The sequence below is a fragment of the Phoxinus phoxinus genome, assembly GCF_949152265.1.
Source record: "Phoxinus phoxinus genome assembly, chromosome: 7".
NCBI lineage: Eukaryota > Metazoa > Chordata > Actinopteri > Cypriniformes > Leuciscidae > Phoxinus > Phoxinus phoxinus.
Genome location: NC_136882.1, coordinates 39,242,533 through 39,248,778, shown reverse-complemented (window position 1 = coordinate 39,248,778; position 6,246 = coordinate 39,242,533). Strand labels below are relative to the sequence as shown.

General features: G+C 40.5%; 1 protein-coding gene across 1 annotated transcript in view; it reads left to right on the top strand.

The window, feature by feature from the left end:
- Positions 1-2,599: 2,599 nt before the first annotated feature.
- Positions 2,600-6,246, top strand: part of edar (ectodysplasin A receptor) — a 64,698-nt gene continuing 61,051 nt past the window's right edge. Inside the window, exon 1 of the mRNA XM_079619671.1 lies at positions 2,600-2,801. The gene's annotated coding sequence lies outside the window, so the exon portion shown is untranslated. The remainder of the gene's footprint in view (positions 2,802-6,246) is intronic.

Below are 6,246 nucleotides of genomic sequence, written 5' to 3'. Positions count from 1 at the left end.
ATATTCGTGTTTCATTCTTCATGTAATCCAGAGTGGATAATTGCAAAGTAAATTTCAAAGTCACTTTTTTTACACACATGAATGAAGGGGAAAGTATTGGCAGAAAGAAAGCGGTCACTTCCTCTCACTCCGGGGAAAGTACATGTTTCTCTCACACCTGTTTCAGGATCTCCTATCAATGAATAAACACGTCAATAAATTATCCTGCCATCTATGGGTCTGTAAACAAACTCCTGGATGGAATAGTTAGAACATCATACATGTCTTGCACATCAATATCACAATAATCACACAGTTCTTCTTTTATGTGTTCTAATCAGAGTCAGAGAAACAGTAAAGAGTTGCAGTTTGATCTCACTTTGATCTTCCCTTCCTAATAAATAAATATATACACACACACACACACACACACACACACACACACACACACACACACAGTATGTATTAGTGAAGTCAAATCAATGAACCTAAATTAATAGCATCTAACAAAAAGGTTTGCTTATATAATATGTGTGTACACATACATTTGGCCTATATATATATATATATACACACACACACACACACTGAAATCTCAGAATGATCATGAATTCAAATAGTTCAGATGTACACACACACACACACCTACCCAACACACACACACACACACACACACACACACACACACACACACACACACACTAACCCGACCCCTAAACCTACCCAACACACACACAAATATACACAAATGGGCCTAAATGTGAGATTTATGTGTTTGAATTGCATATTTGTCACTCATGCATAAATAAAACGGGTCAGATTTCAGCACTCATAAATCTTGGCGTCATTTATTATTAACTATTTGTATCTATTTATTTTTTTTGGAAATAATTATATTTTCAAAATGTATGTATTCAAAATTAATTTCATTCAGTTAAAAAGTATAAACACGGTTAAAAGAGGAACAAGCATTATTAATTTAGTTAAAATGTATGAAACTGATACAAACTGGATTTACTGATGATATATATTCCACTTGTTGTGTATTTAAAGCACATTCCTTTTATTAGTTCTATTACAGATATTTGTCGTGTTTAATTCATGTTTGACTGACAATATGCACCATATTAATTGGTTTATGTTGGAAATGCATGGGCATTTTACATGCAATACAAATGCATACATCTTCCATTTGGGCGCAGGTGTGTTAGTTTGTTCTGTGTGATTGTGTGTGACTGTGTGATTGTGTGTGATTGTGTGTGACTGTGTGATTGTGTGTGATTGTGTGTGACTGTGTGATTGTGTGTAACTGTGATTGTGTGTGATTGTGTGTGACTGTGTGTGATTGTGTGACTCTGTGATTGTGTGTGACTGTGTGATTGTGTGTGACTGTGATTGTGTGTGATTGTGTGTGACTGTGTGATTGTGTGTAACTGTGATTGTGTGTGATTGTGTGTGACTGTGTGTGATTGTGTGACTCTGTGATTGTGTGTGACTGTGTGATTGTGTGTGACTGTGATTGTGTGTGATTGTGTGTGACTGTGTGATTGTGTGTGACTGTGATTGTGTGTGATTGTGTGTGACTGTGTGTGATTGTGTGACTGTGTGATTGTGTGTGATTGTGTGTGACTGTGTGTGATTGTGTGATTGTGTGACTGTGTGATTGTGTGTGATTGTGTGTGACTGTGTGTGATTGTGTGTGATTGTGTGTGACTGTGTGATTGTGTGTGACTGTGTGATTGTGTGTAACTGTGATTGTGTGTGATTGTGTGTGACTGTGTGTGATTGTGTGACTGTGTGATTGTGTGACTGTGTGATTGTGTGTGATTGTGTGATTGTGTGTGACTGTGTGTGATTGTGTGTGACTGTGTGATTGTGTGTAACTGTGATTGTGTGTGACTGTGTGTGATTGTGTGACTGTGTGATTGTGTGTGATTGTGTGTGATTGTGTGTGACTGTGTGATTGTGTGTGACTGTGTGATTGTGTGTAACTGTGATTGTGTGTGATTGTGTGTGATTGTGAGACTGTGTGATTGTGTGTGACTGTGTGATTGTGTGTGACTGTGTGATTGTGTGTGACTGTGTGATTGTGTGTGACTGTGTGATTGTGTGTGACTGTGTGATTGTGTGTAACTGTGATTGTGTGTGACTGTGTGTGATTGTGTGACTGTGTGATTGTGTGTGACTGTGACTGTGTGTGACAGTGTGTGATTGTGTGACTGTGTGATTGTGTGTGACTGTGACTGTGTGTGACAGTGTGTGATTGTGTGACTGTGTGATTGTGTGTGACTGTGACTGTGTGTGACAGTGTGTGATTGTGTGTGATTGTGTGACTGTGTGACTGTGTGTGACTGTGACTGTGTGATTGTGTGTGGTTGTGTGTGACTGTGTGATTGTGTGATTGTGTGTGACTGTGTGACTGTGTGATTGTGTGATTGTGTGTGACTGTGTGATTGTGTGTGACTGTGTGTGACTGTGCTGGATTGAGCCGCAGGAAGGCAGCAGTGAGCTCGAGCTTCAGGCACTACCTGTCTCAGGTTCATTCTGGGCGGAGAGCATCTTGAACCCTCACTCGAGGTGGAGCCACACACACACACACACACACACACTCCGAGAGAAACGAGCCCGAAGCGCTTTAAGAGGAGACGGGCGGTCACATGCACGCGCTCGAGTGATCGGATTCACTGTAATGATCAGATCTCTCAGTCCAGATCTCTGCTTCAGACCTGTCCTGAGACTGTCCCAGAGCACACCGTCCTGAAGAAGAGTGTGTGTGTGTGTGTTGTGCTGAAGCGCTGAAGAAGATCCTGGTCTTCCTACAGGTAAGGCGCGCGCTTCAGGAATGCGCGAGGGAAATTCCTGTTGTTTCCGTGAGATGCGCGCGGACCGTTAGAGACTTCTGCTCATGCACACACACAGCATTAGTGTGTGTTTATCTGCTGTAATGTGGCGGTTCTGGCGGTTCGCGTTTATTATGCATGTGTTCTGAGTGGAATATGCAACACTGGTTTTCATTTGTTACGTGTAAAATGGTCGTACTGGGTGTTCACTGTTGGTCTTTCACATGCATCCCGGTGTGTGTGATGTTTTAAACGGGTGTGTGAAGCACTCGCTCGGGGAATGGTTCGACTGTCCCGTGCGGAGATGTGTGTGTGTGTGTGTGTGTGAGTGAGGGGAAACTCCTGCATGTGGATCAGGAGACATGCACTTGCATGCACGCGCTTCTGATGTCTCTGTGACTTTGAACTGCCGCCGAAGAAGGAAATAAACCCGAGAGGAGAAAGACACAAATATTGTTTAGGGGGAAAATGCAAAAGTATCACAAAAATGCGATGATCATAACGGCGCCAGAAGAATGAAAACCAATCAAACGAGCGCGCGCACTGATGGAATAATTCATTAACGGCAGGAGCTTCCCTGCTAACGTTATTGTTAAACTTATGAACAAACATTGTTTTATGAACAAACGTTTGCTCAAAGTTATATGGTCTCTAAACGTTAGCACAAAAAAAACATTATTTATACATCGTTAATGGAACTTTTTAGTTGGAGCATTTTTAAATGTTACTACTTTCAGAACGTTCATTCTAAACTAACATTCCAATAATGTTTACAAAATTCTAAAATGGAATGTTCGCATAACCAAGAAAAAACGTTTTATTTAAAAAACATCATTTTGATCAGAAAACACTCTGATGATAATGTGAAATAATGTTTTTATAACTTAATGGGAATGTAAGCAAAACGTTCTTAGAACATATTTTTGTTCGCTGTTTGGCAGATTTATGTCAGATTATGTATTTTATTGCTCTACTATATTGTTTTTTTTATTACAATTGTCCCTCTCCCTCTTGGTTTTCTTAATAAAACCGTACAATGTTATTCGTAATAACTATTTGGAGCTCAAATGCGCTTGTAATAAACCTTCTGAGAGAGCCTAAGCAAATTATCCGCATATTGAATCATCTGTAGAACATGTATTTCCATAAACCTCTGTAGATCAAGTCCAGACATCATAAAAAAGGTCATACGTGTTTATCATATCTCTGTTCAATTTGCAATGTGTGATAATTATTACCACAATATTTTGCAACATAATATAATAATGACGAGCAAAAAGGCCATCTTTCTTTTTAAACAAATTCGTATTGGTTGAAAGTCATCAGGTCATTTTTATATTTATTTCTTAAAGTCATTTTCATCATTATGTATAATTTATGTATCCTAAATTATGATGATTCAATAATATTTTTAACATTTTGCATAATTTGAGCATTACAGCATGAATTTTAATTTTGGGACTAAAAAAAAGTAGCAGAAATTTTTTTTTTTTAAAGGTAAAAAGTTTCCAAGACAATCTTAATGTGACCTTAGTTTAAAATGAAAACAATCCCTATAGTGCCTGAAGTTGAAGAAACATTAACTGCAGAAGGTCAAAGGTCAGGTCACACATCACATCAATCTGAATCCTTATGGAAAACAAATGTGTGGTGGAGGTTTATGATTCTCTCGTTGATATATTAATTGATCTGCATCAGGTTAAAGTTGACACGAAACAGAAGTTGCGCTCGTCTTTTCTTCTCTAGTGACGTATATCTGAGCCAAATGTGGGCGGGGCTTGATTCTGTCTGTGGGAATTGATTGGCTGGTTGTGGTTTGCTATAGAGCTGGTAAGTCCCGCCCCTCCGTAAAACCCCGCTGGACCTCAAAGTTGAAAAAGCGTCAATGCAAGTGAATGGGAGAAAATAATTATTTTCTGGTCCCGTTTGAATTGTGCCATGAATGTGAACATATGTTGTCTGTGGATTTTTTATATAATCTTTCGTGTGAAGAATGCTACAATTTAGCGGGTAGAAGTTTGATACGGGTAGACTTTGTGTGAGAGCACTTTGTGGACTACAACTCTTCGCTGCTTTCGACGCGTTTGAAACGTCAACACCACTAGCTCACGGCTCTAGCTCACGGATCCCGCTAGACATGGCTGTGTCTTTGGTGCACTTCACCGCCTTCTTTCAGGGAGAGGACAAAATCGTTGAGGTTGGCGAAAATCACGGGTACGTCAACTTTATGGGGTGACGTCACATAGGCGACATGTAGTCTTTCTCGTTATGTCTTTTCCACAACTGCTAGCCGACGAATCATACCATATACTGTCAAACTTGTAACATGAAAGATTATATAAAAAATTCACAGACAACATATGTTCACATTCATGGGACAATTCAAACGGGACCAGAAAATAATTATTTTCTCCCATTCACTTGCATTGACGCTTTTTCAACTTTGAGGTCCAGCGGGGTTTTACGGAAGGGGCGGGACTTACCAGCTCTATTGGTGGATCTCGTGTGAGTAATTGTAATGATTTTAACAGAGATTTTACCTGGACAGTTGGATCATGGGTTTAGACAGAACACACACACACACACACACTCTCACACACTCTCTCTAACTAACCCGACCTCTAAACCTACCCAACACACACATACACACACACACACGCACACACACTCTCTCTAACTTACCCGACCACGAAACCTACCCAACACACACACACACACACACACACACGTGTGCCGTGCACACACACACACAAACACACACACAAACACGCACACACACACACACACACACACACACACACACACACACACACACACACACACACACACAGAAACAACAAACTCACTGAAATCTCAGAATGATAAAGAATTCAAATAGTTCAGATGTACACACACACACACACACACACACACACACACACACACATACACACACGTGCGCCGTGCACACACACACACACTCACACACGTGCGCCGTACACACACACACACACACACACAGAAACAACAAACTCACTGAAATCTCAGAATGATAAAGAATTCAAATAGTTCAGATGTACACACACACACACACACACACACACACACACACATACACACACGTGCGCCATGCACACACACACACTCACACACGTGCGCCGTACACACACACACACAACAAACTCACTGAAATCTCAGAATGATCATGAATTCAAATAGTTCAGATGTACACACACACACACACACACACTCTCTCTTACTAACCCGACCCCTAAACCTATCCAACACACACACACTAACCCGACCCCGAAACCTACCCAACACACACACACACACACACACACACACACACGTGCGCCGTGCACACACACACACAACAAACTCACTGAAACCTCAGAATGATCATGAATTCAAATAGTTCAGATGTACACACACACACACAGACACA